Below are 24,823 nucleotides of genomic sequence, written 5' to 3'. Positions count from 1 at the left end.
CCTAACACTGACCCTTACCCTAACACTGACCCCAACCCTAACACTGACCCCAACCCTAACCCTAACACTGACCCCAACCCTAACCCTAACACTGACCCTAACCCTAACACTGACCCCAACCCTAACCCTAACCCTAACACTGACCCCAACCCTAACCCTAACACTGACCCCAACCCTAACCCTAACCCCAACCCTAACCCTAACACTGACCCCAACCCTAACCCTAACACTGACCCTAACCCTAACACTGACCCCAACCCTAACACTGACCCCAACCCTAACACTGACCCCAACCCTAACACTGACCCTAACCCTAACCCTAACACTGACCCCAACCCTAACCCTAACCCTAACACTGACCCCAACCCTAACCCTAACCCTAACACTGACCCTAACCCTAACCCAACACTAACACATTTAACTAAACAAAAGAAACACCAGACTTGTGACGACCATTTCTGAAACAGGACAAAGGTGTCTGGATGTAGAATAAAACTACAGGGTGAGAGCTCACCCTTAGGGACGTGTTGAGGAGCTCAGACATCTGGTAGCGGCTCACGTTATAACACACCTCCTTTAACATGCCAGGTTTGTGATCATTAAACCTTCTGCAGCTGCTCCAAAGAAAACACAAACCCATTGAATTTTTGAAGAAGGCTCTTCAAAGTCTTCTTGGCATTAATGGATCCACATTATGCTGAGCTGTGTCCTGCAGTCCATCCAGGCTGGGCTCTGATTGGTCTGTATGGTCTCAGAGTCCAAGGCTGACTGAAGCCTATAAGTATCTGGTGTGTTTACAATCCTCTGCTGAGCCTGCTCATGCATTGGCTCGCGTACATTCAGCTTCACAGCTACAAAGCCGGACAAGATTTTCTGTGTGGATGTCAGAGCGTGATGCTGTCTGACTCATCATGGCTGATTTTCCACCTCAGCTTGTGTTTCCAGGTTTTTTTCCTCTGTATAAAAAGTAGTATAAAGCCTTTTGTGTGCCGAGAGGGAGTTGATGATGTCACTGATGATGTCACTTGAGTCAGCGTCAGCTGGGGCTGACAACTACGAGTTTGAAAATGAAGGAAATCTGGAGGTGAGGAGTTAGAAAGAAGTGAGGTTACCAGACTTCTGTAGCTCCTCATCTAGCATAACACACCACTATCTCCCACCTGACTGTCAGTGGTTGAATTGCATTGTGGGTAACGTAGGCACCAGATTTTGACAAGGAATGTGTGGAATAAAAATGATGTTTATATTTTTTAAATTAGTGAAGCAGTAGATGGATTAAAATACAAAAAAAACAAAAACGAGGTAGGTAAAAGAGAAAAAATACAATTAGGGGCTAAATTATCTACAATATTTAAACAAAATGACTCAAATATAAACAAAAATAAACAGAATAACTAAAAATAGAAACAAAGATGTAGCTATCAGATCAAGTTATGAGTCTGAAAGGAGATTATGTAACAGCATTAAACAACAAAAAGCAAATGTTTTATGAAAATAAAATTAAAGATGTAAAGAATGAAAAAAAACAGTTGTGGAGTTTAATAAACGGTATGATGGGATGTAGGCCCAAATCCTGTCCAGCATATCTTGAAGTGGAAGGAAAATTCTTGACTAAACCAGGACAAGTTGCTAATTACTTTAATGGATTATTTTCATGATAAGGTTTAACAATTTGAGGAGTAATATGCACCAAACAAGTAATAGTACCTCCACAATACCAATTAAGGATTTAATAATTAAAAACCTGCAGATGTTGAGTGTCTTAATAAATGCAAGGACAGACCGCCATGTGAAGATAATTTAGACTTTAGATTTCTCAGAATTGCTGCCAATTTAATTGCTGTTCCTGTCATATTATTAATTTGAGTATTGAAAACCGTATTTGTCCACAGGCAGGGAAGATAGCAAAAGTTATTCCGCTTTCAAAGAATCCAGCTGCACCACTTTCTGCCCTGTAAGTTTGTTACCAGCTTTAGGAAAAGTGATGGAGAGAATTATACAACCTTATTTTGATGTTAATAACTTAAACACAGATGATCAACATGCTTATAGGGCTGGTCGTTCTACCTGACACAAATATAACAGATAACTGGCAAAGAGAGCAAGATAACAGGAAGTTAGTGTGTGTAGTGTTACTTCATTTCAGTTCGGTGTTTGATGTTATAGATCATTCTTTGTTGTTAGATTAGCTGAAACAGTATAGCTTCACTTTTACTGCATTAAGGTGGATTGAAAGGTGCCTGACAAACTGGAGGAAGACCATTTTCTTTAATGGCAGTTTGTTAAAGATTAGACATGTTACGTGAGGAGTACCTCAAGGCAGCTGTTTAGGCCCACTATTGTTTTCTGTCTTATCTAATGATCCATTAATTTTAGTAAAAGCTCATATTGCTATGTATGAGGATGATTCAACAATATATGTGGCTGTGTCATCAACAGGAAAGCTGAATAATAAGAATTTTACATAAGGAGTTAAAGTTGATGGTAGAACAAGCAACAAATTGGTGCTTAATGTTGGTAAAACAAAGTCTGTTATAATCAAGCGGCAACCTCCGGGGCTGTGAAATGAAGCCAAAAGCTGCAGTTCCTTGAACGGCCACTTGAGGCTCCCAAAGCGAGTCAATCCCCATAGACCTCCATGTTAAAATGTCCAACTTTACAGCAGAAATAAACATGTTTACAGCCTGGTACAAACAACAGTTTTGGTCTCTGTAGCTAATTTCCTCTTTCATGACAACTGTACGGGGGTGAATTTTTTTATAACTCACCCGTTTAAATGTTATTAAACCATAAAGTTATGCATAATGAAGGACATGGCTGCTTTGAGTGACAGGTCCGTCAGCCGCTAGGTGGCTTGTTTCAGCCATTTGGCCCGCCTCTTTTCCCATTTTTGATTGGATGGGAATCAGGCAGCGTCACGTACTGCCAAGATGGCGACGGCCGGAGCGGCTCACTTTGGGCTTCAAAACCGCTCTTCAGAAACCAACGAGTGACGTCACGGTAACTACGTCCATATTTTTATACAGTCTATGGTTATAATAAGATAAAGGTATCAGTTAAAAGCTGATGCAACATTGAAATTAAACAATTTATCCATTGAACAAGTACAAGAGACAAAACCTTGGATCATAAGTTATCATGGTCTAAATAGGAAGTGGAGTTTTAAAACTTATGCTACCAGACGTCTTTAGACACGTTCTAAATGTTCTGTCACAGCTTGATTAATTGTTGGTCGAGTTCTTCAATGACAGAGATTTTAAAAAATGACAGTCTGAGTCAGCTAACTGTCAGTCAGAGATCAATTAATCATGTTCTGGTGACACAATCACCAAAGATATTACATAAATAGTTATTCTCTCAGTTTGTTGAACACAATTACAACACAATATGCAACAGAAAGAAGGTTCATGGTGGCAAAAGCAGTGTACAGAGCTACGGTCAGGTGGAACTTACTGCCAGCGCATATTGCTCAAAATAATACTAAAGATTGGTTCAAAATGCTGTTAAAGCAGTATCTCCAAACATTTCAAGAACCATAATTGAATTGTGTGTGTAAATGAGGGAAAATAGTGTAAGAAAAAAAAAAAGTAAACCTGAGTGGAAGAAGAAATCCCCCTTGGCAGAGAATGAGTAATGTATTTTTAATACCCTATTTCTTGGAATTAAATTTGTGAAAGCGCAGGATGGATAAACATATAATTTACGAAGGTTATTCAGACAAGGATTTGCGTTTATTAAGAATTACTATTTATTTATATGAAGAAGGGGAAAAAAACAAGTTTGCTATGAATTCTTGAGGAATTGTTATTGATTTATAATTTTGTGTTTAGATTAATGTCTGTTGAAAGGATGACTATGTTGTTTCTCTTCCATATGTCAATAAGATGAGCTGGTTTGTTTGTTGTGTGTTTATAGTGTGTGTGTGTGTGTGTGTGTGTGTGTGTGTGTGTGTGTGTGTGTGTGACTGTATGGGTACCAATGCTTATACTGGTGCTAATGGGGATCCTAATATACTGTTTGCAGAGTATACACTGTTCAATGATGTTAATATGCTGCAGTACATTAATGCAAGTCAGGTGCATATTGATCAGGTAGTAAATACTGAATCTACTTTCATTATTTACACGATGTACGTATATGCACATGATAACAGTATATACAGACAGGACTTTAAAGATGATCAAAATATGAATCTGAAATATATCAGATCTGATAGATAATATAATAAAATTATAGTGCAGGTGAGCAGACTGTCTTCTCGGATCAGCATGAAACTCATCATTTTAGGATCCTTTTAACTCATATAGAGTGTCTTGGAGTACCTTGAAAGCACTCTATAAATTAAATTACTATTATTATTATTATTGTTATTATCAACTTGACTCCCAAGATGCATTTCACATTACATCACATCATCACAGGCGATGTCAAGTTTATTTATACAGAGCTTTTATAATGTTTGGTTATATAAAAGTGCCTCTGGCAAACAGGTTCACCACAGAGCGTCTCGCAGAAAAACCAAAGGAACCAAAAGCAGATGCAAATAAGATGAAAATAACAGCAGACGCATCACAGACTCCAGTGTGCAGGTTCAGAGGTTGTGTGGGTGTGAGGGTTCTCAAGATCCATTTGCAAAGGAAATTACAGACTAGCAGCTGCCTGTTTCTCCGTCTTATAAAATTATTTATTGGATACTGATGATGTAGAATTTCACAGAGTTCATTGTGTCAGGGTTTTGTTATAGAAAGATGTCAAGTATAAAATGGACAATGTGCACAAATTAGAAAAAAAGAGATCTTACAAAAAGAATAGTGTTTTATATTATATATTCTCAGTCATGCAGGTCATGGTTATCCAAGGCGGGTTGAATCGAGGGCAACAGGACTTCTTGGTTGTAGATACTTAAAGACGTTTCTCATCTGTAACCATGGATACATTGAATCTCTACATTTCCATATATTTAATCTGTAGCATATCAAGATTTCTACAATACATATCAAAGGGAAAGTGACAGAGTTCACATGACATATGAGCTCCAAGTTAGGAGGAGGCGGGTTGGGTGGTTGACTAGAAAGCAGCACTGTGTGCACTGAGTGTTGCAGCCATTTTTCAGGCGATGAAACCAGGTATTTTAACCCAAACCATTATCTTCTTCTAAACCTAACCAAGTGGTTTTTGTGCCAAAACCAAACCAGACCTTAACCACAGCCTTGTCACAACATAAAACATAATTATTGAACTGATAATGGCCATTTAATACAGTGAGATTGAAACATAGAGATTCAAAGTATCCATGGTTTGCAGAGATGTACAATGCCAGTGTTTTATTCTGGTTATCCAGTTGTTCAGTTCTAACTGACTGGTGGGGTGTCCCAGGTATTTAACCATTGTGGGGTCGTTATGAAGGTCATTGATACCACCTGGTTTGTTGGTGCTCATGGCTGTAGTAACAACCATCGTTAGAGTCCTTGGAGTCACTTGAGGCCGAGTGTGAATGGTTGTTAAATCTCCTGTTAAGGGATGAAAGGACAGTGTTGTAGGTGGGGGATAAGTGGCCTCTTCCTCCTCTACTGAGGGATGGTTTCTCTATTTTGACGTAGATAGCCTCCTTCACTCCTCTTCCGAACCATCTGTCCTCTCTATCAAAAATGTGTAAAATTACTCCACGCATTTGTTACTTCTAGGCTGGATTATTGCAAATCCTTATTATCAGGCTGCTCTAACAAGTCTCTAAAGACTCCAGCTGGTCCAGAACGCACCTGCATGTGAACAAACAAAAACTAGAAAAATATATCATATTTCTCCCATTTTATCTTTGGCTTCCTGTAAAATCCAGCATATAATTTAAAATCCTTCTCCTCACCTACAAAGCTCTTAATGGTCAGGCACCATCATATCTTAAAGAGCTCATAGTACCATATTAAACACTGCGCTCCCAGTATGCAGCTTACTGGTGGTTCCTACAGTCTTTAAAAGTAGAATGGGAGGCAGAGCCTTCAGCTATCAGGCTCCTCTCTTGTGGAACCATCTACCAGATTCAGTCCGGGGTGCAGACACCCTCTCTATGTTTAAAAGTAGGCTTAAAACTTTCCTTTTTGATAAAGCTTATAGTTATAGCTTATAGTTAGGGCCAGGCTCGCCTTGGATCAGCCCTTAGTTATGCTGCTATAGGCCTAGACTGCCGGGGGACTTCCCATGGTGCACTAAGCTCCTCTCTCCTCTCTATCTTTATGTATTCAAATACCATTAATGCGTGTTATGGTTACGCTAGTTATGGACTGTGGCTGCAGGGACCCCCATGCTGACATGGTTCTGCTTGAAGCCCACGCCTGCTGCTATTATTATTATTATTATTATTATTATTATTATTATTATTATTATGCTTCTGTCTCTCTCTAGAGTCCAGTTCTGCTTGAGGTTTCTTCCTGTTAAAGGGGAGATTTTTTCCTTGCCGCTGTCACCAAGTGCTGCTCATGGAGGAATGTTGGGTGTCTGTAAATGAAAGAGTTTGGTCTAGACATGCTCCTTGTGAAAAGTGCCCTGAGATAACTTCTGTTGTGATTTTATAGAAATAAGATTGACTTGACTACATTGTTGTCCTAGAAGGAGTGACCCTTATCTTTCAGGTGCACCTGAAAGTATTTTTATTGTACCTGGATGCAGGTACACATACAGTACGTGTTAGATCTGATAAAAGCAGGATGACAATAAAGCTGCCTTAGACAGAAAAATAACTTATGGTGCTATAATGTGGCAGAATACGTACTGACATTTAATTTCTGTTGTGTTTTTCAGCCTACAGAGAACAACGGAGGTGACAGTATGTGGGTTGTTAAAACACTAATGCACAAAACTCAGTGGTAGAACTGTTGGCTTGCAGTTTTTTTGACTCATGGGAAATAAATCACACTTTTTTTTTTAAAAGACTGAAGCAATGCATGCTGGTCCTGCATGTGATGTGAGTGGCATGTTATTTATCAGGGTCACAGATCAGAGGATGCTGGAAACAAGGAGCTTGATGACTGATATGTGACACTCTTCTTCCTCCTCTGTCTTCTCTCTTTACATCCTCTTTGTCCTTTTCTTCCCCCCCTCAGTGCTGCAGATTACCACGCTGGTCTTTCACTCATGACCTGGTTATAGACATTACATGGACTGCAGGACCCTGATATTAACCTGAGTAAGACAATACTCTACAAAACCTCTTTTAGACCATATCTGCCATATTTTGTCAAATAGTCTCCATTAAAAGTCCTGTGAATCAGCTCCTGTTTGCAGTGTAACATTGATGTACAGACATCAACTATCTACTGGATTACTGTGATACTGAAGAAAACTTAAAAATGTGATGATTCTCAGGCAGACTTTGCAGCCTGTTTTGTCTCTAAGTGGATTTATGGCGAATTATCGGCGATGCACGTCAGAGATGATGATATCCTTGGGAAGTGTCACACTGAATCTAAAAAATATGTTTCATGTCTGTGTTTGGATTTGATGTTGTTGATGAGTTATGACTGAGAAGGAACCTCCGGTTTGTACCAACTATAGTGTAATTATAAGCGGATATAAGTGTTTATTATTAACTTCTCCTGTGTTGGCTCAGCAGTCTGTGCTTTTTCTATCACATACTTTTATGTAAATTTGCCTGCTGAGCTGCAGCAGTGTTTTGTCCATTCGTGTGCTTGTATGCAAATCAAGTTCAAATAAAGGACGTGTGTAAAGACACGCCGTGGGAGCGACATCCAACCTGATGACACAGACTGAGACTATATATAGACGTCTGTACTGCTGCAAAATGGGACCAAAGCCAGAAATACAAACGCATACAAGAACGTCGATGTTGGACGATTCTGCAAAACTCCGCATGACCTCCAATGACAACATTTTATCACGTCCGGTATTTATTCAAAGTGTCACATTAGAGTCAGTTGAGCTTACAGACCCAGTAAAACCATCACAGGTAGTCTAACACTGCCTTCAGTGCCGCCAGTCATTTTCCTCTCACTCATGGTGACACTCCAATCATCCTTGAAGGGGAAACAGTTTTCTGGTCCGTCTCCACAGGGGGGTCAGAGGTCAGAGCCGGCTACACATCAGCATTCAGCTTCCTGCACAAATAGCTTTTACTGGATTCTTTGTGGTCAAATTGGTTTGTACCTAAAACTTCCAGCTATGCATTGATCTCTTTAATTATTATTTATTATTGTTGGGAATTCTGTACATTCAGAGACTTTTATTGTGAAATTACTGGCTCTCCTGGTGCACAAGTCACCTCCAAAATACCACATTAAGACACCAAGACCTTGAGAAACATCATAAAAGATTTCATGCTTTGATTTGGTTTTAAAAAAAAAATTTTGACATTTGGAGATTTCTGTAAGAATTGCACGTTTTGATGATTGGATGATGAGCACTTCTGTTCAGGAAACTGCTCAGAAACGCCCTTATTGTCAATATACCTAAAGCTATCATCCTCTGATTGCAGTGAAGTTTCATGAGGCTGTGATTATCCTAGAGGGCTTATTATTGTTGGGAATTCTGTACATTCAGAGACTTTTATTTTGAAATTACTGGCTCTCCCGGTGCAGAAGTCACTGACAATGTAAGTTGCAATATTACCGCTGTAATATGCACGTAGCATGATAACTCTCTCTGTATTTCATGACATGGCATTGTCTAGGTTATGCTAAGTGTGTTCGTTCAGTAATTAGCATGTTCGGAAACTAGCCTCGCTAGGTGCTAAGCTAATTTGTTAGCCTAGTTTGTTACAGTTGATGTGGTTTCAACGTTTGTGATTACTGCACCAGTTTGGGTTAATATTCATCCATTTGCAGACTTTAAATGGTTTAATTAGTTCTGGTTATCATGAGCCATGTAACAACAGATATTAGCAGTGACAACTCAGAGACATTATGTAATATTTGTTTGTTCTTTATTTCAGAAACTGTAACGATCTGCACCACTAAGTTGTACTACTTGTAATACTCTTAATCTGCAAGTAAAGGAGTTTAACGACACTGATGACTCTCTGACCGGAGCCCTGTAGTGGTCAATCATACCACAGACCAGTTTCAGGGGTTGAATACCCAACAATTATTATTTACCAATTAGCACTAAACACAAAGTACAGCTGAAACTGGAATGTCTTCTATTTTTGTAGGTATTTGGTCACAGTAAGACCTGATAATGGCGCTAGATGAAAAGTCAGGAGCTCAACAAATCCATCCTGAGGGAAAAAATGAATGTGAATAACATGTTAGCAGCTCTAATAAAGTAACTCTATAAAGTGTCTTTTAATTTGACAACAGCTGATTTCATGTGTCTCTTTCATTGCTGCCGTGTCAGACTGAAGACATTTCCACTGTCAGTGAAAGCAGAGATGTTTTCGTGTTAATCGTCTGTGTGAACGTCGAAGTTCTTCAGGCTTTAGAACACTTGTGTGAAATAAGTTGTGACACAAGCTTTGTGCAAAAAAAATGACATGAATATAGCTTCTGTCCGACCTCCACAGTCTGGATGTGACAGCGTTTGTGTGGAGTGGCTCATTAAACCAGCAGGAATGACTTTCAATCATCAAAACTCCTGATTTCTGTCTCTGTAATCAGAAGAAATGCATCATTTCATACAAATCTGGAACACATGATGCTGTAAAAGGAAAAGGTAATGCTAGCACCAAACTAACAGATCAGTGAGTTGGCGGCTCATTATTTCCCCGTGTAGGCAGATTGCTCCGTCTTTAGCAGTCCCTGGTCGGTCCTTTGGTGGCACGCCGCTCAGTTTTCTAGGTATATGATGTCTGTATTTCAACATATACCTGCTTCTATAGGATCTCCTGAGCAGGTTTATTGGCAAAGGAGCTTGAAAAAAGTGAAATTCTCTACAAACATTACAGTGATACATATTGTTTTACAACTGAGCTGCCACCGCAGTGATGGAGGCTCGTTTGCTTCCTCCTACAACTTGGATTCGTCTTTCACTCTTCATGTGTGTCCAATAAAACAGCGCTGCTTGTTTTCTACATGTTTGCAGTGATAAACCATGTGCAACAAAGGTAAACTTTTCTTCCGTTTTACCTACCTACCACAGGGCAGTGGAAAAGGGGCACCAGTTTATTTTTTTTTTGAGCAGCTTTAAGAGGTTACAGCCTCCAAAAGGCTTCATCAGCTCTGACTGTTCACTTGTTCTGCCTTTTGTACGAGAGGTGAAAGAATCAACAATCTAAAGCAGGTTCAGCCACCTTTGTCTCAGCACTTCTAGATGATGTATACCTGTGTCACAGGGACGGATTTTACTCTGAACCATCACGGTCGGACCCCGGTCGACCTCATTTGGTGTAGAAGAAGGTTAGAAAGTGTTTTCTGTCTGTCTGTCGTGTGTTTTCTCTTTATTTTCCTGCCTTTAAAACTCTGCAGAGCCGCCGCTGCAGACGTGGAAGGTGAAACAAGGAGAAACTGTGACATTTATATCTGTGGCCATACAAGTCAACATCACCACTCCACTGAACATGGGACATGTTTGTGTGTGTGTGTGTGTGTGTGCCACTCGCAATTAATGCTTGTGTGTCCCTGTGTGTGTGTGTGTGTGTGTGTGTATCAGCAGTAATAGAGGGTGCAGTGTTTGTGGAGCTGGATTAGAGCCCAGTCTGTGATGTAAACTGCGATGGCAGCCAAACACACGACGCCACACCACATCACGACCAACATCCACACCGATAACACGCCACCGCTCCTCATACATGCATGTGGATCTGACTGCCATGACTAAAAAAAAAACAAAACAAACACAAAAAAACCAACACTTCAGTCCAGTTTTAGCATCTATTTGGGAACTTTCACCATCTTACGACATTTACAAGAAGTAATAAAAATAAAAATGTGAATAAAACTTCAGGGACATCAGACAAAGCCTCATACATTTCTGTTTAACCTCTTCCACTCCCACCTGCCTACCATAGGCCCATTTGTAGGGGGAACAGGGGATGTTTAGGGGGAGATAACAGATCAACAGTATCTGCCATATAGAAGTGTTATACATCACCTGAAAGCTGGGAACCTGAAGATGACTTTGCATGTTTTTCTAGTAATGAATCTGTAATGAACATTGTGTTTTGGTTAGACAGCTATTCAGATTTTGAAAGTTTAAAGTGTACAAGGGCTTAGAACATTATGATGGAAGTATAATTTGGGTTGATACCATTTGTTACACAGATTTGGTGCAAAATTTCACCATTTTTGACCACTTGAGAATTGATAAAAATGGTAAAAAAATCCCTCCAAAATACCACATTATGACACCAAGACCTTGGGAAACATCATAAAAGATTTCATGCTTTGATTTGGTTTAAAAAAACAACAAAAAAAAAAACTTTTGACATTTGGAGATTTCTATAAGAATTGCATGTTTTGATGATTGGATGGTGAGCACTTCTGTTCAGGAAATTGCTCAGAAACGCCCTTATTGTCAATATACCTAAAGCTACACATCCTCTGATTGCAGTGAAGTTTCATGGAGGCTGTGATTATCCTAGAAGTCACTACAGGTCATTTTATACAAGGAGGACAAGTTTAAAAAAGTGGTCCCACTACAATGAAATGGTTACTATGGGGACTAACATCATCACACATGAATACAATTGGCCTCATTGAATCCACAAGAGTCTCAGCTTTCCAGTCAGACCCGAATTTATGCAACTCAAAGACTGTTTAGAGACCCCAGTATACAGAAATATGCATATACATCATTTTTAGAGTAGGCAGAAACAACACATTTATACTACATGCATGGGATTAGCATAAAGTGGGCATGTTTGTGAAGGGGAGGTAACCATAAAAACATATTTTCATTCAGATATCTTGAGGTGAGAGGTCAAGGGACCTCTTTGACCCATTTATCCCCCTTCCCAACAAAGCTATGACATGGTACCAATGGATTCCTTAAGTTGCCCAGTTTCATATGATACAAATATCTTATAAGTAGCTTTAAAACTGAGCTGCAGTCTCTGAAAGACAGTAAAGCCGCCCGCAGACGCCACGGTCCTCGGGGACTGGAAGAGGTTAACAAGATAATTGGTAAAAGTACACCTAGACAATTCATTTGTAACAATGTTAGAAAGAGTTGAAATACACAAGGAATAATAGCATCGGCCAGTCAACAACACAGAGACACTTTATATCAAAAAGTAACATTCCAGATCCTGGAAATATGTCTGAAAGTCTGCAGTGTAACATTGATGTACAGACAACTATCACTGGATTACTGTGATACTGAAGAAAACGTGAAAATGTGATGATTCTCTGGCAGGTTCTGCAGCCTCTTTTCCTCTCTCTGATATCTAAGTGGATTTATGGAGGTTTATTGGCGATGCACATCAGAGATAATGAAATCCTCGGGGAGTGGAAGCCGATGTGTTTCATGTCTGTGTGTTCAGATTTGACTTATGACTCTTGGAAGGAGGACGGATTTTGATGCAAATTATGGAAATTGGGCGCTAAGGCGTTTTAAAGTACCTTAATCATTAAATCAGCAGCAAAACTACAATCACTAACTTCCTGTTTTTACATGTAAGGACACCAGCAGAGCAACCGGACATGGAGCTCGATCCCAGACACCGGATGAACCACCCCGCCATAAAATATCCCAACACAAACGTTGGAAATACATTTATGAGCAATACAGGAAGGAAGAAAGATTTCCTGAAATGTCAAGACAAATGAGCCACAGTTTGCTAATCTCTGCTTTAGAGGATAAACTGAGGACTGTTGAAGCTCATCCTTCATACACCACGCGTCACGACTGCTCAGTTTTTACATGCGTCTCGTTCGCTGATTGATCACCACGTCAGGTCAATGAGCGGCCGCTTAATCATCATCTGCTGTCCTGACCCGCCAGCGTGAGCGGCTCCTACAGTAGAGCTGTGTTTATCTGATGCCTTTGTGTGTTCCTGAACTTTGAACGTCACACGCCGAATTCAGAGTAAACTCCGGGGGGGGGGGGGGGGACCTCGCCATCCCACGACGGAGGAACCACAGCCGAAGAACGATAGAGAGAGATAATCTGCTCATTGGAGAGTTTGAGCCCCCGAGGCTGCACACCATTTACTAACAAATGAATTTGTCAAGACTAACTGATTTTATTGATCGCAGGGCTGATGAAGAGGAGGCTTATTGAATGTGAGTTAGGGAGGGATGAGGGCAGAGTGAATAAGAAGAAGGGCGGCGCTGTCAGAGAAAGAGACGTTAGTGGCTTCTGACAGCTCAGCGACAGAGAGAGAGAGAGAGAGAGACAGAGCGAGAGAGAGAGAGAGAGATGAAGAGAGAGAGAGAGAGAGAGAAAGTCAGAGAGAGAGAGAGAGCGAGAGAGAGTCAGAGAGAGAGAAAGTCAGAGAGAGAGAGAGAGACAGAGAGAGAGAGAGAGAGAGAGAGAAAGTCAGAGAGAGAGAGAGAGTCAGAGAGAGAGAGAGAGAGAGGGAGAGAGCAAGAGAGGGAGAGAGCAAGAGAGAGCGAGAGACAGAGAGAGAGAGAGTCAGAGAGAGAGAGAGAGAGAGAGAGAGAGACAGAGAGAGTCAGAGAGAGAGAGAGAGAGCGAGAGAGAGTCAGAGAGAGAGAAAGTCAGAGAGAGAGAGAGAACTTTTCTTTTCTTTTATTTCATTTTATTATTTACTGTTCATATTCTATTGTTTATATGTAAATTTTTCTTTGGCAGCATGTTTGATCCACAACGTTATGCCAATGAAACATATTGAATTGAATTGAAGAGAGAGTCAGAGAGAGAGAGAGAGAGAGAGAGAGAGAGAGAGAGAGATGGCGAAAAGAGACAGGAGCCGAGCTGACAGCCCACAATCAGCTGCAGTGTGAAGCAGAGAGCATGCTGGGAGCCACGCTGACACGCAGACAGTACTCTGTCAACACCCACAACACACTAATTTTGTCTGTCAAAGCAAATCTATCAGCTAATTACAGAGTCGGTGACAGCGAGTCAACAGGTGCGACACCGCTGCACTCGTGTGCGTTAAAATTAACACAACCGGTGTTTATTTCACTAAAACACTTCTGTCAGGACAATGAAGCTCAAACAAACAGCGACCCCAGTCTCACCTCCATGAATAAATAAAATGTTGGAATATTCAACTCGGACCCGACAAAGCTGCTCCACAGCTACGGCAATGATTATGCAACAGCCTGAGAACTAAACACGATGAGTAAATAAATGTTGACATGTTAATGAGGCAGCGTGCCCCTGACAAAGCAGGATACAAACACAACAATAAATGCTTTAAAAGACGCTATAATGCAGTTGTAAACAGATAAAAGGACGTTTAACATGTGAGGTGACATCATCAGTTGGTACTAATGGCTTTTTTAATGTTAATAAATCATTAATGAGACCATTTAGGAGACAATATCAGGTTGTAAAAACATCTTTCTGTCTGGCCACCTATAAAAGATCTAAACTATAATTCTGTTTTATTGTTTATTGACACTTAAATTGCCCCATTTATTATTAATAATCACTATATAAATGCTTTATAACACTATAATGTAGAAATAAGCAGATATAATGTATATTTTCACGTATATTTTACTATATTGTCATTCATTATCTGTTTGTAAAGCAAGAAATACTGTTGTTAAATAACCAGCTTCACCGGGATAGGATTACTCCAGTGTTCGTCGTTCGGGATGTTTTTACCGGCAGAGGTCTCCTCCTCTCCAGAACAAACGGACCCGGAGATTACAGGTAAAAACACTGAGTAAAGCTGTTTCACCTAAAAAATCAATATTTCTCCGACGATGTTCGGTGACCACCGGACTTCCTGGAGGGGCTGTTAGCCGAGCTGCTGCTAACGTTTGTCCAGTTTATTTCTCTGATAACTTAAGATCCAGACATCCAATGACTAAAATCCTTCTTCTGGCTAAAATATATACTTAAAAACCACCTAAATTTATCATGAAAATGTGGCTTAAAACTCAATAAAAGTCAATTTATAACAGTTTGTGTGGAACAACCACAAGGCAGACGTATTATCTTGTATGTGTGTAAGTTACTCTTTGGTAGACGCCATTGTAGCGGACAAACACAGCGCCGCCGTATGCATCTGGTGCGTGTTTACTCTTTGGTAGAGGAGGTATGACGCCATCGACAGGCGACCAAATGAAACGGTCCGTTACTTTGATTAAATTACAGATTTCTCTGGGTTTGAAAACTGTTGGAAACATTTGGGATAATGTAAGTACACAACTCAACAACATATATAACACAGGTCTAGTTGTTCTTAGACATTTTAATGTGGAATAATTGTATATTATACCTTTAAGTGAAATATAAAAGTAAAAGTTCTTAATTTTTACTCACAAACTTGACAATAAAAACTATTTATCAAACTAGTTTTGAGTGTACAAGTCGGTTAAATGTCAGAGAGCAGCAGAGGTGAGTTCAGGTGGTTCAGAGTCGATCCTCGATGACAGAAACTAAATATGACTAATGACTAAATAACATTCATTGTTTACGACACCAAACATGCCTGTTTTGAACAAAACTATCCCAAAAACATGAAGAAGAACCAGAAAAATGAACCAGCTGAAGTCGTCATATCAAGACTGCAGCAGAATAATTGTAAAAAACATTTTCAACAGTGAACAGAGTCTCCACCTGGTCATCACACATTTATGCTCAGGTTTAAGGACTCAGTTACACAACGAAGGTGTCTCCCATTAATACAGAAATACTGTTCATGTACAGAGATCTGGAATCGTGTATCATTACTGGTCCTTTGATTTAGTGGAAACTTGTAGTAAGAACAGTCAGCAGTCAGTAGGATTCATCCTCTGGGGAACGTGAATGTTTGTATTAAAAGTCACAGCGATACATCTGATAGTTGTTGAGATATTTCAGTCTGAACTAAAGTAGTGAACCAACCGAGACACCATCATTGCCATCCATAGAGCTGAGCTGCTAACTTGGCTAAAAAAGGGACACTTCTTCTTCTTCTGTCCCCAGAGGGAAAGCTAAACATGGAAATGCAGATTCAGGTTCTCTGAAAACGTGAGGTCTGCTCCAAATATCAGTTCTTTTACATTGAGGCTTTAAATCTTAGTATTAAATGTAGGACGTTTAACACATATCTCTCTCTAAACGCGGTTCTGTTTACAGCTTTGCTAGCTTGTTGTGCTACAGATCACAACCTCTGGACTTTGTACTGAAGCTCTTTGACAAACTTATAATGTTGCATAAAGTCCCCTGCCCTGATATGTAGCACAACAAGCTAGTAAAGCTGTAAACAGAACCGCGTTCCTGCACATGCTCAGTAGCGTCTGCCTTACACAGAACTACTCTCCAGAGACTGAAAACATGATGCTGTTATTAGTCTTTGGAGCCATTTCTAAACAAACTAACATGACCAAACTCCTCGACAACAAGAATAAAACATATCAGGCTTTGTACTTGTTAGTAGATCAGTTCATTGTTGGTTTGGATCCAAACATGAAGAAAAATATAGAAAATCAGCAGCCTGATCCTTAAAGCTCATTGATTGGCTGTTTCTTGCTGAAATGCACCTTGGGAGTTGTAGTTAACTTCTCTCTTTTAGATTGTATGTCCGCAGTCTTGTACCTTTGACTTCCTGACACAGTTCATCTTGTAACATCTGTCACTGGAACATCATCTGCCCTCTACCTCCAACTCAGTGCCTCTCTAACCTGTTCCCAGTCCCGGACTGGTTTTTTCTCTCTGTGCTGGAGTCAGAGCAGAACCACACCAGCAGCTGCACCTGATCTCAATAATCAAGACCTCTACAGATATTCAGCCCTGCCAGATCGTTTGTGCCGCTATGTTTCGAGTCTCCTTTGACCCTTGTCTCCTCTCGCCTGCTCTGCCTCCTGCCCCCTGTTTCCTGTTTCCCCTCATCTGGTCAAGTTCTGCTTTAAACTTGCACTGTTCAGTCTCCCTGGATCTCACTCAGCCTCAGCTTCTGGCTCTCAGCCCAAACTTTATTTAATTCCAGTCTGTGTCTGCAGCCCCTCATAACACATCTTCTGTTCTGATGATTCAACCTGGAGAACAAGAGGCGTCTAAAATAACATCTCACGCTTCACAACTCTGTGGTAGATGGAAGATCAATCAATATGTGTTTAATCGTCATCACTTGAGAGTCTTTTTAGTCACGTTCAACCAAAAACTTTTGCACTTTAGAGCATTTTGAAGCATAATTCTTATCAGTTTGATATAAATTGGGGCCCTACTTCTTAATATATGACTGCTCTGAATCCAACAAACTTTCTTCCACTTCACTTTGAGAGGAATAATCTTCAAGGTTAAGCTGCTGGACATAAAAAGTTGGTTTCAAATTTGATCCCATTTTCAGATACTGTCCTGTACACACAGGTGCATCTCCCTCACGCTGAATGACTGCATATCTCTGCTTCTATTTCTCTTTTATAAAAGTCGGCGCCAGGTGAGCCGGCGTTCTTCTTCTAGCAGGGCTAGAAGGGTTCAGGCTGGAGGAGGAGGAGGAAGTTTAGATTTGGTCGACTTTCCTTTTTTTTCCTACCTCCAGGCAGCCTGGTGTCTGATTTGACTGGTCTATTTGTGGCTCCAGTGGTCAAGGACGCAGCCTGTGTGTGTGTATGTGTGAGAGAGAAACAAAGAGAAAGACATAGAGGGAGCACTGACAAGAGGAAAAAGGTTTATTATTGTAGAGGAAAACATTGTTTTTATTCACATTTTCAATTTGTGCATAAAAATAGTAAAGTAGAAAAATCTTTATACATGTATGTATATTATACATGTATAAACCTTGAGGTGTAACAGCAGCTGTGTGGATAAAAATCTAATATAAACAGACTGAGTGAATAAATGATGACGTCATGAATCATGTGACTTAAACGTCACTGAAGAGCTGAAAACATCAGATCTTTTTTTTTTTTATACTTTCATTCTTATGTTATATAGCCCGTGTAATGATGACAATACATTTTTTTAAACGATATACATAAATAACGTGTGTGGGTGTGTCACCCGGTGATACATCATACAATAAATTATACAATAAATTAAAATAATAAATAAATAAATAAATAATGACAATTTTACAGTACTGACTGTGATTATACAATGTTGTAGTAATTCTGAATTAATAGAAAAACGTCTTTAATCCCTTTTCATATTTGAGAATCTACTTGAAGTATTCCATAAATCCATAGTTTATTCTTCTATCAGAATTTCCCGCCTTCTTCTTCTTTAGAAGAGGAAGGTAAAGAAGGGGAGCGATGATGAGGAGACTGTAACCTTCCTCACATCAATACATGAAACTAACAGAAATGTCATATTTCCATCATGTTTTCCATCGTTTCAGCTTTGACTGCCGCTCTTTTAATGACTTTGTCTCGTTGTTTCTTCTTCTTCTGCAACGGTTTAACGGCACCGACTGGAGAATTAGTTTATCTGCTGATATTCACAGCAGGGTCAGGGCGTCAGGGTGTCAGGGCGTTAACCCTAACCCTAACAGCAGTGGATGGAAACAATCATTATGCATTTTCTTTTGCAGATATTCTGGAAATTTGTGCTAAATTTGGTGGAAACCTGACTAAATTGACAATGATACATCCATTGTAGGCATGTCAGTATTAAAAATGTGAACCCATCCTTGCAAATGCCAAAGTGTTTGAGACAGTACAGCCACATCTCACTGAAGGTTACCGGCAAACATTTAATTCTTAGATGTGTGAGGAAGAAAACAGTTGTCTTGTACGGTGACGACTGCTTCCACCTATAGAGGAAGGACGGCCTCTGTTGTGCTGCCTGATAATTTGGCTGTACAGCTCTGTTAAAAGTAGCAGCAATTAACACCCAGCTGACTGGCACCTTAATGATGTAGCCGCTTCTTCTTTTGTGGTATTCTGAGGTTAAAAAAAAAAAAGGAGGGGGAAAGGAGGGGAGGAAGAGTCAGATGTTTGAAGTGAAAATGTCACCGTGTGTCACCGGCTCCATGGAAGTGAACAATTGGCTCCAGGGCCTATTATCAGAGGTGACGGATTAAGCGGCGTTATCTGCAGACTTCCTGTGTGCGACGTCAGCGTGGCCACAGAAGCTTGAGTGACCAAAGGATTTCTCAGCACAAAAAAAAACTAAAAGCTGTAAAATGCCAACGAGAGCAGACAGCAGCTCATTCAGATAAATGTTAATAACACGTCAACACGTCCTGTCTCGAGCCTCCAGTCATCGTTGACTTTTTCAGTATTTAAATAAAACCATCATCTCTTCCAAAAGTAGTCTTTAAAGAATACGGTGGATGATTTTTCTTATATTTTTTCTTCTTGTCAACAAATCTCATGTTTGGATCCAAACCATCAATGAACTGATCTACTAACAAGTATTGTGTGTGTATCAAAGTCTGATATATCTTATTCCACTGTTGTTGTCCAGAAACTATTAAAAACACGGAGTGAGTCACACCGCTGCACTAGGTGACATGTTCCTTTCTTCCTCAAAATAGTATGACTTTATTCTCAACAATGACTTTTCTTGTATATTTATAACATTATTCTAGAAATATTACAATTTTACTCATAAAGTTACAGCTTTTCTCGTAGTATTTTACTGGAAATATTACAATTTTACTCATAAAATTACAACTTTTCTCATAGTATTTTACTGGAAATATTACAATTTTACTCATAAAATTACAACTTTTCTCGTAGTATTTTATTGGAAATATTACAATTTTACTCATAAAATTACAACTTTTCTCATAGTATTTTACTGGAAATATTACAATTTTACTCATAAAATTACAACTTTTCTCATAGTATTTTACTGGAAATTACATTTTTCTTAAATATCTTGACTTGATTCTCAGTCTTTTTTTCTTAACATTGTCTTTCCTGTGATTATACTGTGATATAATTCTGCATCTCCTTCCTTCTGGGACTGTGATGATGGCATTGTACACTGTGTTTGATGTTGATGTTTTTCTGTTTTTCTTGTTCCATCACATCACATCAGAGTTTTTCCCCTTGGCGTTGGATGCAAAGATTGATAGGAAATAAAAAGCGGTAGCTCTTTCCATTATGACTTCACTTCCTCTTTTTCAAGAATCCTGTTATATCTTATTCCTCTGTGTCATAGACCTCTGTTGTTGTCCACAAGCTATTAAAAACACGTCAGTGAGTCACACCGCTGCACTGAGTGACATATTCCTTCATCATGAAGAGTTTGGTCTTGTTAGTTTGTTTAGAAACGGCTCCAAAGACAAAACAAGCCATAAGTTCACTTGAGCTTCAGGGAATAATGATGAGCATTTTATACATTGAACAATCAATTGATTATTAAAGCACTTTTGTATTAAGAATACACTGTTCGTAGCACAACATGCAGTCTAGATAGATTATGCATGTCATCAATCATATTTAAATTTTGATTTTAGTCTTAGATCAAATCTCAGATAGATAAAATTCTGTTTTGGCAAAGTTATACATGTTGATGTTTTACAGAATATACTGTATGTGTGTGACAGACAGGAGCAGCAGCAGCCACTGAACTTTCTAATAAAGATTCAGGTTTGCAGGCAAAACAAAACAAAACAGCACAAATGATGCAACAAAGACTGAACTGAAAACAAGACTTAAACACAGACAGAACTGATGAGGGGACAGAGAACAGGTGACTCGACAGAGGACTGACAAGGAGCTGATTGGCTGGGGGAAAACACCGGGAACAAGGCAGAGCTAACGAAGCTGATGCAGGGCAGGCGTGGAGGGAAAAAACAGCACAGTGACGCAGCAGAAAACACAATGAGACAGATAATGGTGCTTGCAGTGATACATGTGTGTAGTTTTTCAGACTAAAGCTGAATAACAAAAGCAAAAACACTTGTGTGTAACCTGCAACTGTCAGTGCACAACTAGTTTACATCATGTAGAAATCCAGCTTCTTAATTTGTCCCCTTAGTGCCAGAAAACTGTGGAAGAAAAGTCTGAGATCATAATAAGAAACATGACAGTCTGTGTGTGTGAGTATAACATGGAAACAGTGTAAAACATCCCTTCTAGTGTTGAAACCAAACCTACATTCTCAGTTAAAAGGATTTTGCACATTTTTCTCGTTTTTAATTGGCATTTTGAAGGATCGAAACAGCTTTTTCTGATCTGATTTCTGCGTTTTTACAGACGTCTTTACTGTACAGGAGCTACAGTCAGTTCAGCTGAACATCTCCAGACGCGGCAGGACGCCGACACACACAGGATGTCAACAACCAACTTTTAATAGAGGCAAAGAGCATGATGACAGATTTGGGTGAAACTGAGCCTCACTAACAAACTTCCTTTTGTCTCTTATCCAATGTTTTTTTTTTTTTTCTGATGATACAGCTGTTCACATCCACAACATCAGAAACACACCTACTCACTGTGTGTGTGTATGAAAACATAATAAACTGAAACAGGTCTCTGGATCAAAACAAGGTTTTATTCACATGTATTTGTTATAAATATAACAAAACATTTGATTTAATCAGGAGAGTTTGAAACTGAGCTGCGACGATGAGTGGATTAATTATTAGTCGACTGACAGATAATGAATCTGCAGCTATTTTAATAATCAAATTGTTTTAGTCATTTTTATGCAAAAAATGCATAAAATTCACAGTTTCAGCCTCTCAAATGTGATGATTTAATGCTTTTCTTTGTGATACATGATAATAAACTGAGTCAAACAAAAGAAGATATTTGAAGACGTCACGTTTAACTCCAGGAAACTGTAACAGACATTTTTTTACTATTTTGTGATGTTTTATAGACCAAATAATTAAACAATTAATTGAGAGAATATTCTGAAGGTTAATCAATAGTGAAAATAGTTGTTAGTTGCAGCCTTAGATCTTTATATAATAATTAACCAGACTACAATATGAAAACAATATTAAAACAACATCTATTAAATAGAGACTTTGGATTAATTAGTTAAATAAAGGTTTGTTATTATTATATATTAAATGTTGTATGTGAGTTTATACTGTATGATATCATGTATGTCATGTTTTGTCCTGGTTATTATGTAATTGTGAGATTTGTTTTGTCACTTAAATATATTCTTATGCAGATTCCAAGAAGAATAGTGATGTAATAGTGATCTAAAACAAACAAACAAATAAAGAGTCTATAGCCATGCTAGCAGCTCTGAGGCTGTACCTGAGCTAAATGCTAACATGCTAATAGTGAGCATGCTAGCATATTGATGTTAAGCAGGTATTATGTTTACCATGTTTACATATGTTTAGTATATGTTCATGCTAACATTAGCTAATCATCACTTAGCTGAGGCTGAGGGGAATGTCATTGGTATTTGCTATTGAACAAATAAAGTTTTGACCACATGAAGGGGCTACATGAACAGTCAGAGAATCACCAGATTTATTACATTCAGTTTATTAGCTCTGTATGTAGTAGTTTTCTCTGGATTCAACTTGACTTCACACACACACGAGATTTACAGAACATGTTATTCTGTTTGTCATTTGTTAGTGATGAACCTACAGAGAATTATCAGTGACTCTGCAGCTCCTCTCGGCTTTACAGAGCTTCATAGTGAGTTCATTGTTTATCTTTCCGGCTGCAACTTTACTGTTCTTTTTGTTTTCAGAGATAAAGCTGTAAAAAGCCACTGTACACTACCTGCTCAGCACCAAACAGACACAGTTAGCTGTAGACTAGCTGGTGAACATAGTGGAGCATTTAGCAGCTAAAGAGCCAGATATTTCCCTCAGGAGTTGGTAGAGAGTAAAAACAGAAGCTAAAAGAGAGTGAATATTGGACTCACATTCACCAGGTGGACAGAAACACGACTCCAAATGAATGATAATGTTGCTAAGTAACTGCTGGATGCGGAAATAAAGTCTTATTCACTACTTGTTTAGTGGACAAAACATCAGTGAATGCAGGTTTAAGTTATTCTGTTTATTTCTCATTAGTGGGAACCATCTTTGTGTTTAACTAAATTCGCTATTTGCATTCAGTCCAGTTTGTTGTGTGTTGAGTTTCACTAAAGTTTGTTATGAATTATTTAAAATAGTCTAAAAAGAGAATGATAATAGACTAGTTAAACTCTTTGTGGGATTGATATTCCTAAACTTATAAGTGGACGGTGGCTTTTATTGTGAAGCAGCCACACAGGAGACAAGATGTTTGTGTAATTATTCTGTTTTTTCAGGGACATAGTGAAGGTTAAGCCAATTAAAACTCACTTTACACAACTTCTTCTTTCAACTGTGGTGTTTACCTGCCTGCTCAGGACGACATGATTCATGAGTACATATAATAATAACAATAATGATAATAATAATAATAATAAGTAGCATTAAACAGGAAGTTGTTTGCCTCTGCTGCTCTCTGGGATTCTTCTTATGTAAAAAAACCAAACCGGGCTGAGCTGAAGTGATTACTGAAGCATCTCTTCAGACCCTGAGACGAGACAAATTAAAACTTTATGCTCTTTTTCTGGAACCCAGCCTCATTAACGGTAAATATTATGTTTGCAATGTAGAGATTCATCAGATGTAGGCCAGTGGCCAAATCCCCGAGGACACACACACACACACACACACACAGAGAAATCCTGTTTTAAAGAAGAACTACATTGTTAGGTGCATCAATCATAAATTGTTTTTAATTCAAAGATGAATCTTATTCAATTTGAAACTTTTCAGAAGCAAATAATAGATCAATACAGACTGATTCTCATTCAGAAGAAGCGTCATTGTCTGTTTTAATCAATAACTTTCATAAGTGCGACAATGTTCACAGATAAAATAAATTCAAGCAAACTCCAGGAAGTCTCAGTCTGAGAATCGACCTTTTTTTTTTCCCTGTTTCTGTGTTTGAAAACATTTCTAATAAATCCAATTAAAAAGTATAATTTATAAAAAGGAATCCGTCCTTTCATCAATATGGTGAATGTTTCAAACACAAAGCAAATTTCTTTGTATTTGTCACATATTGAAATAATAATAATAATTTTGTGTTGCAGTTATTGTTGGATGGTTTTATGATCAGTATAAAAACCCTCCAAAAATATTCAGTTCACTATCATCTAAAATTCTCATACTGGAGATGTTTCTTCTTTCAGTGATGTCTGCTTCAAAAATAATGAATTATTCTAAAAAGCCTAAAAGTTAATTATCAGTTTTAGATGTGAGTTCGTCTCTTCTTCATACTGGAAAAAACTGTACAGAGGAACAACAAACATTTGCCATAAAGGCTTATCTGACATATCGAAATATACGATATGATCATTAAAAAGCATTTTTTGTTTTAAAAAGGGGAATTAAATTACAGTTTAGTCCATAACAACAGAAAAGTGAGAGGAAGGCCGGGGCTCCTTCAAGGGTAAAAGATCAACTTCTTTATCAGACTAATAGACTAGTCCCCCCCCCCCCCCAAATCACAAGGAAAGTGGTTGCTCCCAGCTGTATACACATGAACATGAGGTAACTATGTGTTTATGTGGGTGCATGTTAACACCAAGCGCCAAAATGAAGGTGCTGTAAAATGAAGCCAATGCGGAAGTGCCAAAAACTGCAGTTCCTTGAACGGCCACTTGAGGCTCCAAAAGCGAGTCAATCCCCATAGACCTCCATGTTAAAATGTCCAACTTTACAACATGTTCACTAGGGATGTGCAGAGAGCCCAGTATTTGTATTTGTATTTGTTGAGGCAGCAAAATTATTTGTATTTGTATTCGAATAAAAGTGGAAAGAAAGAAAGAAAGAAAAATCCTGTTTTTGTTTTTATTACGCTTTTAATTTTAGGAAATTAAAGTGTTACAATAAGTGTTC

General features: G+C 38.8%; 1 long non-coding RNA gene across 1 annotated transcript; it reads left to right on the top strand.

Annotated features, from left to right (window-relative positions):
- Window positions 1-20,697: 20,697 nt before the first annotated feature.
- On the top strand, window positions 20,698-21,454 carry LOC122968835. The gene is made up of 3 exons (XR_006398898.1): window positions 20,698-20,819; window positions 20,944-21,004; window positions 21,162-21,454. It is a non-coding gene; the product is annotated as an uncharacterized LOC122968835 (long non-coding RNA).
- The last annotated feature ends 3,369 nt before the right edge of the window (window positions 21,455-24,823 follow it).

The sequence above is a fragment of the Thunnus albacares genome, chromosome 18 (genome assembly GCF_914725855.1).
Source record: "Thunnus albacares chromosome 18, fThuAlb1.1, whole genome shotgun sequence".
NCBI classification, from domain to species: domain Eukaryota; kingdom Metazoa; phylum Chordata; class Actinopteri; order Scombriformes; family Scombridae; genus Thunnus; species Thunnus albacares.
The sequence above is the reverse complement of the archived record's forward strand: the minus strand, read 5'-3'. Positions and strand labels throughout refer to the sequence as shown.